Below are 11,731 nucleotides of genomic sequence, written 5' to 3'. Positions count from 1 at the left end.
GTGGCTCGCGAAGTTCTTAGGGAGCCGACTCCTGAGCTCACATTTCTTGGGCAAAAAGACAGCGGAGCTAAGGGACTCGTTGGAAGGCACCAGCCTGCGCCGTTTTGTCCCTTCCCTTCGCCTTGGTGCAAGCGGCCTCTCGGGTGGGGGATTCTCCCAGGACTCTGGCCAGCGCCAATCAGGTTGCTCGGTACCTGCCCCCAGCCCCCGCCACCTGGAGGGGCGATGAGGTTCCCGGCTCAGTGCGGGGCCAGTGCTCGGAGCGCCGGGGAAGGCAGAGGATCCTCGCGCCGGCAGCCCCAGGCCCGGGCGCTCGGAAGGACGCGCGCAGACCCGGTGCCAGCCGAACCCAGGAGCGGCCGCCGGAGCGAAGCGCCGCGGTAACGGGTTAGGGCGCTCTTGGAGCCGAGGTTCCCGGAAGGAAGAAAAGGAGGGAGGGAGCGGAGGGGGGCGGGCCGAGGATCCCGCGGGGTGCCGGGCTCGGCGCGGGGAAGTGCCGGGCCGGGGCGTACTTCCGATGGCGCCTTAGTACCGGCGGCAGCGAGCCCCGGGGCCGCCTTCCCCGCACGCCCCTATCTTGACCGTGACCGGGCAGTGCCGGGTCTGGTTCGGCGCTCGGCTCTCCGGCTCCACATCTGCAGCCGCGTGCTTCGAGGGGGTGGGGGTGGACGTCTCCCGCCTCGTGGCCAGGCCGCTGGGCGCGCTGTCTCCGCCTCCGGGCCGGACTTGCGGGGCTCCTGTCCCCGCCTGCGCCGCTGCCGCCCGCTACCGCTCCCCGAGCGCCTTCCCCTGGCCGGTGCGCACTCGGACGCGGGAGCATGCGGCGGCCCCGGCTCGCGACGCTGCACACTCGGCGGGACCGTCCGGCGCGCGTGAGTGAGCGGGGCCGGAGCTGAGCACCGCGGCGGGTGGGAGCCGGGCGGGCGGGCAGCGCCACCGCCGTCGGTCAGTGCGTCCGGGTGCCTCGGAGCGCGTGGGCGCCTCTGCGCCGGCCTTGCGACCTGGGTGCGGTTTGCTGGGGATTTTGCTGAAGTTTGACAACGGAAGGAGGGCGGAGGTGCGTTTGCGGCTCAGGGTCGCCATCTCCAAGGCAACCGGGGCCGACGTCTGCCTGAGGGACGGAGAAACCGGACTCTCACCCGGGCCGGGGTCCGCTCGCTCCCGAGGCCGGAGGCGGCGTCGCGCACCGCTCTCGGGCGGTGCGCCGAGGGCTTCGCTGGGGGCGCCGGGCCACATCGAAGCTTCGCTCAGCGGCCGGGAGGAGGGTTTGGCCCAAATAGAAGCAGGGCAAGAGCTGAAGGCAGTGCTCGCGTCCCCATCACCCGTCTGGCTGGGTGGCCCGGGGAGAGTGCCCGGAGCGGCGCCCGGGAGACCTCCTGCCCGGGTGGCTTCCTCCGGTCTCTGCGCTGCCTAAGGCGACTGGGGAGCATAGGAGTGGAGATCTGTCTTCTCTGTCGGTGACCCTGGGTTACATACACCACCCGTGCTTTTCTGTCACACTTGGGCATCCCTTTTTTCCGGGTGGAATTGTGGGGCCCTGAAAGTTTGCTCTTTCTAGCAAGTTTGAGGCGGAGAGTGGAGGGTGGGGTCAGGCAGCCGCTCTCCCCCCGCAGTCAGCGGAGGCACTTTCTCCGGTTCTTTCCAGTCTGCCCACCCCCGGACCCTCATTCAGCCCGGGGCCACACTCGTGGCCTGGCCGGAGGACCCGGATGGAGCTGGGGGGTCTCACCCGCAGGGCTGGGGGGCCAGCGTAACTGTCAGGGGTTGACGTCTACGCAGTCGTATCTCTGTGTCCTGTGTCGGGTCCTCCAGTGGCTGAGCCGGACCCACGTTTTACACCGCGTGAGAGACAAACGGGAGGGGAGCGGGGGGAGACTTCAGGTCTGGCAAGAGCACTTTGCCTGAGATTCGCTGGGATCTGGAGTCTTCCTGGGGGCGAGGTGGGGGCGGGGGAGGCAGCTTCCTTTCTGTATTCCTGAAGTACTCGGGACTCTATGCAGCTCCCGCCCCTTTCCTTTAAACTGACAGAGGCCGATGAAGGGGAAGAAAGAGTAGAGGTATATTCTCGGAGAGCGACGGTAATTTCTCAGACCTCTCTCCAGTGGTTCCAGCTGCAGTGCCCGCGAGGATCTAAACCAGCATGTAGAGATGGAGGGGGTGGTGGTGGAGTGGGCACCCAGGGTGGACCAGTGGTGGGGGATCGCAGCCCCCTCCTCAAAGTTCTCCCCTCATGAGGAGCATGGCTAGAATTTCTGCCACCTGGGGGATAAAATGAGAGAAGACCAAGTGTGAATGAGAAAAGCCTTTGAAAAGGCTGCTGGGGGCAGGATGTCTGTGTCACACACACAGAAACCCCAGTGGTGGGCATCCTTGGCATTCTTGCCAGAACTAGAAATTTGCCTTTAGTGCCCTTATCAAAAATTGCTGAGGAAAAGCTGAATGGGCTCCAGGGCTGATGGGAACAAGTCCCTCCTTCTTTGCTCAAGGATCTCTGTTTTGTCTCCAGCAGATGGGTCTGTAATTGGAAATGAGCTCCTCTTGGCCCAGAGATTTGTGGGGCTGCGTGCAGACAAGCTCTGGCAACAACAGAGCCACCGGGGCCCAGGAAACGCCCACCCTCACTCAGAGGCCCGGGGTGGGATTGTAGTGGCCTCTCCCGGCAACTCTGGAAGGAGGCTGGGATGGATCGGAGCAGAACTTGGGAGTCGTCTGGGTGGCTTCTTAACAGAACGGCCCTGGCTGGGCCATTCCAGGTCTTGTCAATTGTGAAAAGTGCCCTGAGGTCTCGAATCCAGCCTGATGATCATTAACACTAATGAAAACTGCTGCTACTTATTAAGTCCCTTCTCTGTGCCAGACACAAGGCTTTGAAAAATCAATATGATTATCTCTGTATTTCATGCAGAGGAGACTGAGTTGGGGAGAAGTTAAATTATTTGCTAAGAGCATCAAGCCAGTCAGTGGCAGAGCTGCTGCGTGAAGCCGGGTCTCCCAGTTCCAAAGGCCCTTTTCCTTTTTCCTAACGGTCTCCTGTTAAGTACAGAGTCGGGTGTGGAAGCTGAAAATCTGGAGCCGTGGTGAACACACACCAAGAGATGCTGGGATCCTGTTGGGCTTTAGGGAAAGTGCTGGCCTGGTAAAACAAAACAAAACAAAACAAAAAAACAACAAAACAACAAAACAACAAAAACTACGTGCTCTTCATTCCCTCGAGGACTCAGGGGTTTAACTGTACACAGAAGATCAATTCTTTAATAGATAAAGTGTAAACTGCGATTTACTTTCAATGAGCATCCAAAAGGTTTATAAACTGCTGATGAAATCCTAGAGAAACAGTCCCTTTCCTGTGTTACTGTTGGAAGAGAAAATGGGTACAACTTCTTTGGAGAGTGTTTTAGAAACATCTCCCAAAATTAGAAGTGCCCACCGTCAGACCCAGTGACTCCATTTTTAGGAATTGAGCTTGCCCTTGTATTGGCTCCAGTCACAAAGACAGACGCACAGTATAGCATCATTTGAAAGAACAATTTACGTGCTCGTCTGAGAGGGACTTTTTTTTTATTTTATTTTTTAAATCTCATGGTACCTCCGGGTAGTTGAATACTGTCCTATTATTTAAAAAAAGAAAAAAAAAAAGGACTTAGGAAGTTTCTCCATAATTGACAGGGAATGATTTCTAAGATATATGGCTAGGTGGAAAATATGCATAGAGGGTTTCTAACACGCTAATGTCTATGTTATGAGAGAGGAGGCAGAGAATTCCCTTATCCAGGAGACGCTGCTAGCCCCTGGGCAGCATGTGGCTGCCCATCAGCAAGGTCAGTAGGTCTATTTCTGGTGTTACAATTGGGCTTCTGAAAGGAGAAGAGGAGAGATACGCTTGAAAGAAAAGTTTTGAAAATTGCTCTGGTGTCTAGGGCCAGATTGTCCCGGAGGAGGAAGGAGGGTTATTGACACAGCTGTGGAGGCATCCATCAGTGTGTTCTGGAACGCCCCCTCGGGAAACTCCCATCAGCACAGACAGCCAGCTCAGCACTCCCTTTCCCCAGGATTTCCCTTCTGATGATCCTCACCCATTCTGGAAGCTTCTAGGTGCATGAAGGGCATGAGGGCAGGCTTTCTAGCACAGTTAGGGGGGAAGCCTTCCTTAAGAGCTAAGTTCCAGCTATTCTGCTAAGCACTCTGCCTACATCATCTCATTTAATATCGTGATCACGTATGTGGGGGAGCCCAGGCTCTCTGCCATCAAGCAGCACCTTTCTGCTCTTCCCCCGATGACTTTCCTTCTTGGCACGGTGACCTGAAGCAGGGGCACAGGAGCATCACAGGTGCTTGGAGACTCACTTTGGGTTCTAACAGCATGTGGCTGAACGTTACACACTTTGATGGGTGAGCTGGAATGTTTGCAGTCTGGAGAGGTTTGTACAAGGCACAGTTCAGGGACAAAGCAGTCAGTTTTCTTAGGTTGAATTTCCATCTTTCCTGCTCCTGTCTCTGTGGCGTGTGCGTTAGTGCTGGGCCCTGTGGACCGTGAGCGTGATCTCCTGTGGGGATGGAAGAGGGGGAAAAGGAGGGGTTGTCTCTGCTTTGCTCCAGATGTTAGTGGCATCGAGATGCTCGGAAGGCCCTGTGTCTGTCCCACCCCAAGGGACCTCCGGAAGAAGGTGGGCAGGGTGGTCCCCGAGGCCCAGGTCTGTGCTGGGAGCCTGCCTGCTGTTTGACAAAACAAGTCTGAGAGGCATGGGCCTGGCTCACTGCAAACATTTCTCCTCCCACACAGCTCACTGGCTAGGGCTCACCTCTGACTCCCATTCCACTTCAAAAGGTAACAGCTTGAATTTTTCCCCAAATGAATTCTAGAGCAAGGACAGCTGTTTCTTCTATGTTCTGCTATGGCTCATGGGGGTGAGAGCAGGAAGCTGGATGGGGCTCTCAGGTAGGGCTGCTAGAACCTTGCCACAGCTGGGGGGTTGGGGCAAAAGCCAGATGCCCCAACTATTTAGGGAAAAAAGTCACCTTATGACACACAAAAATGGTGTTTGCGTAGCATAGCAAAATGGTAGTCTAACATATTTCAGTTCGGAATATGAGTATTGTTCAAGGCACTGGGAAGACAGAAAGATGAGCAAGTCGTGGTCCCTGGGCTCGAGCTGCCCACAGAGCAGTGTGGGAGAGGACCATTTACATCAGCAGCTGTACCCTGCAGACTAAAGAAAGAAGGGCTAAGTAGAGCCACAAATGACTTACAGTCACATGCAGTAGAGCTCAAGTGAACCTGGGGCTGGCCCTGTAATTCCAGAAGACTACTGAAGTCTTTCTGAAGGAGGTGATTTTTGAGCTGGGCCTTGAAGGTTAATTAAATTTTGATAGACAACCTCAGGAGAAGGGGCAGAAGAAGCCAAGAGAATGGGTTTTGATAGGCTGTGGGGCGTTTAAAGATACATTAATATCAGTAATGCCAATATTTACTCAAATTCTGCTGCAGACAAAATACATAGTATTTTCAGATACTTAGAGTAAAACCGATTATATCTCCAGAAGATAGGCAATCACTGTGATATTTATTTATTTATTTATTTATTTATTTATTTTGGTGGTAAAATCAACAGGGCTTGGTGATGGATAAATAATAGAAGTGACTTCCACAAGCTCAAGACTATAAAACTATATTAAGTTTACATCAGATTCATTTTACTTGTTACAATAACAGCAGGTGGTAGCTTACCTGTGTAAAATTGACATTTCTGTTGTATGTGACCGCTGCATGACAATGAGCTTCCCCGTGGAGAAACAGCTGAGCCTCACGAATGGGGATTCAAGCTGTACCCCACCATTTTGTTCAGCTGTTCATTCACCCCTGGATTCACTCGTTCATTTATTCCTACGTGCAACAAAGATGATGCTTGTGCCTGAGCCATGTGCTGGCCTAGCTGGGGGGAGAGAGAGAGAGAGAGCGGGAGAGAGAGACAAAAGAGAAAGCATGTCCCTGCAGCCTCCAGGAGTTTGCAGTATGTGGGAGAGATCACAGAAGCTGATAAATGCCACAGTAAGAATAGCAATGAAGGACGGTGGGAAAACATAGTATGTGCTCAGTAAATGCTGGTTGCTAAAATGAATAAGCAGCCTGAGAAACAGAACAGATATAAGAGTTATACAACCTGATAAACAGATACAGATCGAGAGCACAGAGGGCTAAAAATGTTTCTTTGGATTTGGCCAGTGGGTCTCAAACACTTGTTCATGTTGTGAAACCCACGGGAATCATGGTGCTTTCTGGAGAATACCATAAAATTTTGAAAGGGCCGAATATAAAATTTTGAGCTATATCAGAGAGCATCTCCTGCTACATTTGCCCACAGACATAGACTAGCAGACACCAAGTTTTGAGAAAGAAAACTTTATGAAACAAAAGCTTTAAATTGAGGATAGTCTGTCAGTTCATTTTTTTTTTTTTTCTATGAATTGGGGAAAGACTGCCAAGGTTCTATTTTAGTGCTGGAAACCCGTGGTCCAGCTGGTAGAACACCAGGGATCCACAGTCGTACAGTTCTGGCAGTTTGAAGGTTGTTGATGACTTTAGCAAGGGCAATTTCAGAAGAGTAATGAGGCCAGAAGCTGGGTCATGTCTTCATGATGTCAAGCAAGTATTTATTGAATGTCACGGGGGATACAAGGTGGAGGGGGGAAAACCAGAGCAGTCAAAGCCCCAGCCTTCATGGAACTTGAAGTCATTTGGGGAAACAAATCTGTCACGAGTAAATGTAAAATGACACTTATAAAAGTAGAGGCCCAGGACATGATAAGAGTGTTTGACAGGAGGTCCGGGCCCCCTCGGGGAGGACCTGGGAAATCACCCTCAGAAAACAATGGTTCAGCCGGGACCTGGAGAGTGAGTAGGAGCAGAGTTGCTGCAGGGAGTTTGGGAGCTGAGAAAGGATATTCCAGGAATGGGAGAGGGTTGTGGCTAGAGCAGGCATGGTATTTGGAGATGCCCAAGGCCAGTGGACTAGGGTGCAGAGAAGGAGAGGGAGAAGCACGTGAGCTGAGCAGGAGAGGCAGGAGGGAGTCTTAGCAGCCACAGGAGGGACTCTGATGTTGATTCTAGAGTGACAGGTAGTCACTGAAGTGCTTAAGCAGGAGGGTGACACAGCCAGATGTCCCATTTCAGAAGGATCACTATGACTAAGATCACTGTGACTGTTGAGCATGGGGAGTAGATTTGAGGTGGCCACGGGAAGATTCAGGGAGACCTATCGGGACACGGGTTTTCATGCTGGGACATTTATTGTGGGGTAGGAAGAAGCAGATAGATTGGAGCGGTTTAGAAGGTCAGATGGACAGAACGTGATGGTTTGGATGTGCGAAGTGAGAGGGAGATATTGGGGATGAGCCCTAGGGACCAGCTTTGTAGCGGTGGATGGATGTGTAGATTCCTGCGACGGGAACCATCAAACATCCCAAGTTCAATCCCACTGTGTTGTACGTGAGGACCCTTTGAACCATCAGAGTGCAGAGGTCGAGAAGCCAGGGGGCTATAGGGACAGGAATTTGGAAAAGGAGAGGTCTGGGCAGGAGATGTGCCCCCGTAAGTCATCAACACCCAGGGGTAAAGGAAACCATGGCGTCGAGGAGGCTGCCGAGGGAGGAAGGATGGGTGTGGAAAGGAAGGCCTGGCGTTGACTTTGAGTTAGGATGAGCCTAGAAGGTAAGCAGAGAAGGATGATCTAGAGAGACAGAAGGAAAGCCAGGAGGGGGAAATGTCATGACAGCCAAGGGCAGAGTGTTTCCCGAATAAGGAGAAGAGGAAGCATAGGGGCTGCGGGGAAGTCCCTGACAGTGACAATGGGGACCAGTAAACTTCCATCGGCTTCAGAAACAGAGGTCACAGGTGATTTAATCAAGAGCAATGGGATTTGATGGGCTAGAGCCAGACTGTAGTTGTTGGAGGACCAAGTGGACCCAGAACCCATAAGTGAGTCTTTCCAGAGGTTTGTCCCTGATCGTTGAAGAGACAGGCTGGTTTTGTTCTGTTTGAATGGGAGAGAGTTGAGCACCTCTACGTGTCAATGGGAAAGATCCATTCGAATGGAAATGTAATAGGTTCAAGGAAGGATAAGTCATAATGTGAGGTTTCTTTCTTTTTTTTTTCTTTAAGATTTTATTTATTTATTTATTTGACAGACAGAGATCATAAGTTGGCAGAGAGGCAGGCAGAGAGAGAGAGAGAGGAGGAAGCAGGCCCCCTGCTGAGCAGAGAGCCCGATGTGGGGCTCGATCCCAGGACCCTGGGACCACGACCTGAGCCGAAGGCAGAGGCTTAGCCCACTGAGCCACCCAGGCGCCCTAATGTGAGGTTTCTAAGAACATGGACAGACAGCCTCAAACGTGAGGGTGGAAGGATAGGCCTCAGGATGGAGAGGGGTCATTCTTTTGGACAACTGGACCGAAGGAGGGTAGGATGTGGACAGGTGTGAGTTTGTATGAGGTGTTGGAGGTGACAACGTTGCTGTCTGATGCAGAGCAGGAGGGGGTTTAGTGGGGAGGCAGGACGGAGGAAGAAGTTTATTTTCAAATGAGGGTGATGAGGACAGTGAAGGGACAGGGTGAAGAAACTAGCGAGAGGTGATACCGTTGGAGCATTTATCAGCCATGTGACATCGAGCCTGTTTCTTACCTGTGAAATGGGAATGATCACCAGGATGCCGACTCCACAGGCTGGTGCCTGGCTCGTAGAAGGTGATCAGCAGACGTATGCTGCTGTTTGAACTTTTCTTCTTACCATCAGCGGCTAGTACAGGGCTGAACACAGACTTGATTGTAGTATGAAATAGTCATCAATACTCCTGGGTATTTAGTACCTAAAAATCAGATAGACCTCTCTCCATATGCCGCCTGTCTCCCTTCCTATCTGTGAAGCACCAGTCTCTTTCTTCTCTAAGCAGTCAGAAGCTTTTTTGCTACTTAATGCTGAAGGATTTATTTGTACATGGTGCTTAGCCAGGGCAGATTCTATTAGGGGAGTCAAGCATATGGGCAGGGCACTGGGCCAGGGTGAAGAGTGAAGAGGTTCAATTAATTCAAGAGCCCAATCTCCTCTGACCTCATTGATCTACAGAGGACAGGGCATCTACTGAAGTCACTCCTTCATGTCTTTTATAACATCCAGTGAAAGCAACTTTGAAACAGGCCTGTACCCGGGGCCGAGATACAGAGTGAATAGGAATGGTTCCTGCCCTTGTGATAGTCATTTGACCAGACAAAAGTTGTAAAGACAGCATCACGTGTTGGAGAGCACAGAAAAAAGAGCCCCTAGATGTGCCCAGACTAGGCAGGGAAGGCTTCCCAGAGGAGGTGGTGTTTGAGCTAGAATGTGAAGGTTAACATCTGTGTGGGCCAGAAGGGAAAGAGACAAGGAGGGAACATCCTTGCAGACATGAAGGGAAGTCTTCTGGGCCTTCGAGGCCCAGTTAGGCCCAGTGGGGGTCAGGAGACGATGGGGGTCGGGGGAATGGAAAATGGATTTTGTCCGAAGTCAGAACAGGAAATGCCAGGTTGCAGGAATGAGGTGAGACCCGACAGCAGGCTGGTGTTCTGCGTCCTGGCCTAAGGACCTGGATTTGAACTTGTAGATGTAAAGCCACTGTAGAATTCTGGACAGCAGCACACTCATTGGTCAGGAGGCAGTGGTCATGGTCTAGGTGAGGGTTGACCTAACGGCAGTTTCAGTGACATGGGTCCAAGGTGGGGTCATGCTAGTGGATGAGTGAAATGAAACTAAAAGCCACTGGCATTGTGGAAGTCATGGAAATAGAGGCTGGGGTGTTAGAGAGGCTATCTGTGTATATTAGAACTTTCTAGGATGATGGTAGAACCTCAGATGAAAGGGAAACAATTGCTAGAGTCCTCAGTGAGTGAAGGAGAGGCAGTGATGGGGAGAGGGATGTGGTAAAGAATAATAAAATATCATGGACCTCAAAGGAAATGAAACACTCTAGAGTCTAATTCTGGAAAACAGACTAGACTCCTGAAAAGACTGAATTGTTGCTTATTTCCAAGGGGAGGTGGCCACCATAAAACAGGTGGGATGTAATTCCAAGCCTTTGGGTCACTGAGTACCACTGGAGTACCACTATAGCCTACAGATGGGGACCCTCAGGTTCAAAACCTCAGAAATTGGCTGAGTGCACATGATGACTCGACAGTCCGTGATGTTGTCCTTGGTGAAGTCTCTCTCCCAGATGTCTCAGAGAATCATTTCCAGCCTCTTTGCTGAGGTCTCGCTGATCCCAGGCATGTCCTCTCGCTGCGGCAAAGGAGTCAGGCCAATAGTGCCATTCATCTTGGGGGGCTGATATTTCAACAGCAGGCTTCTCTTGGCAGATGGGATTCATCGCCGACTCTCTTCTCTGTTGGGCAAACTCTGTACCCAGTGCTATGCTGGGCACATTGGAGGAATCTGAAAAAATACCAGACCTGGTCCATGCCCTCAAAGATCTCATAGTCTAAGAAGAAAAGCCAGACTAGTACACTGAGAACAGTAAGCAATACTGACCTTGTCTGGCTTAGTAAGGGTGGGTGGTTGGGTACAGACAGGTGTATTGCTCCTGTCTGGTCAAGAGTTGAGAGGGATGGAAAGAGAGAGTAAGGAATCAAAAATGACCTTCAGATTTTTGAATGGGGGAGGAGGCCTGGGGAGCCATGGTGCCATTCTGAGAGGCAGGGAGTACAACAGGGGAGAGACTTGGATAGGAGGTGAAGACTTGAGAATGGTGAGTTCGCAACCTTATTTAGGTGGAGATAGATGCAGAATTCAGTTGCCTTTGTTGATGTGAGTGTACTGAGTGGGTCAGTGTTTTAGCAAAGGGGAAAAAGTTAATGAGGCAAATGGAGATAATGGTAATAGAAGGATGGGGAAGGGATATACCCTTGAAACATTTAAGGGATGAAGTGGATAAGATTTAGTAGCTGAGTGGATTTGAGGGGAGAGCTGGAGGGAGGAGACTGAATGACTCACAGGTTACTGGGCTTGGGGACTGGGTGGATGGTGGTACCATTTACTAGGAGGAGGAATGCTGGAGGAAAAGTGGGCAAAGAGCAGATAAAATAATGAGATCTGTTCGAGACCATTCGAATTAACAATGGGAGAGCTAAGGATGTAGTGTCTAGGAGCCATTTGGTGGCGCAAGCTGGAAACCCAGGAGAGTTCAGCCTAGTGACATAGCTCTGGGAGTTGACCATGGACAGGCATGGGGGAGCAAAGATGGGGCCTGGGGAAAGACTCACGTTTATGAGGGGAGTGGTCTAGAGGAGATAGTCTATGAGGCAATAGACTGCATGAGTGGTGGTGAGGAGAAGAGTTAAGGGATTGAGGCTTCAAGGAGGTGTGGGTAGTCAGTGGTAGACTCTTTGCGAGGGGCAACACGGAGGTCATTGAAGACTTTTGTCAGAAGTGATTTCTGAGTAGTGGGTGGGAGTTGGAAGCCAGATTTCAGTGAATTCACAATGAACAAGTTCTGAGAAAATAGAAATGGAAGTATACACAAACATGTGAGAAATCTTGCTGTGAAGGGCAGAGAAATGCACCAGTATCTGGATGATTATTGTGAGGGTATGAAGGCACCAAGCGTAGACTTTTATTCCTAGCTTTGCTGGGAAAGAGAAGAGGCAGCTGGGATAACAGTGAGAGGGGTGTGTGAGGAGAAACAATGGGTTGTTGTTCAGAGTGGAAGAA

The 11,731-nt window shown here is 51.5% G+C and overlaps 1 protein-coding gene across 3 annotated transcripts in view; it reads left to right on the top strand.

Annotated features, from left to right (window-relative positions):
* Nucleotides 1-241: 241 nt before the first annotated feature.
* Nucleotides 242-11,731, top strand: part of FAM163A (family with sequence similarity 163 member A) — a 76,967-nt gene continuing 65,477 nt past the window's right edge. The window contains exon 1 of one of the 3 annotated variants that reach the window (XM_032318764.1): nt 242-380. The gene's annotated coding sequence lies outside the window, so the exon portion shown is untranslated. Of the gene's footprint in view, nt 388-798; nt 873-11,731 lie in introns of those variants that run through there. The other 2 variants (XM_032318765.1, XM_032318762.1) reach the window with 2 other exon arrangements.

Source organism: Mustela erminea, chromosome 17 (assembly GCF_009829155.1).
Source record: "Mustela erminea isolate mMusErm1 chromosome 17, mMusErm1.Pri, whole genome shotgun sequence".
Classification (NCBI taxonomy): domain Eukaryota; kingdom Metazoa; phylum Chordata; class Mammalia; order Carnivora; family Mustelidae; genus Mustela; species Mustela erminea.
The sequence above is the reverse complement of the archived record's forward strand: the minus strand, read 5'-3'. Positions and strand labels throughout refer to the sequence as shown.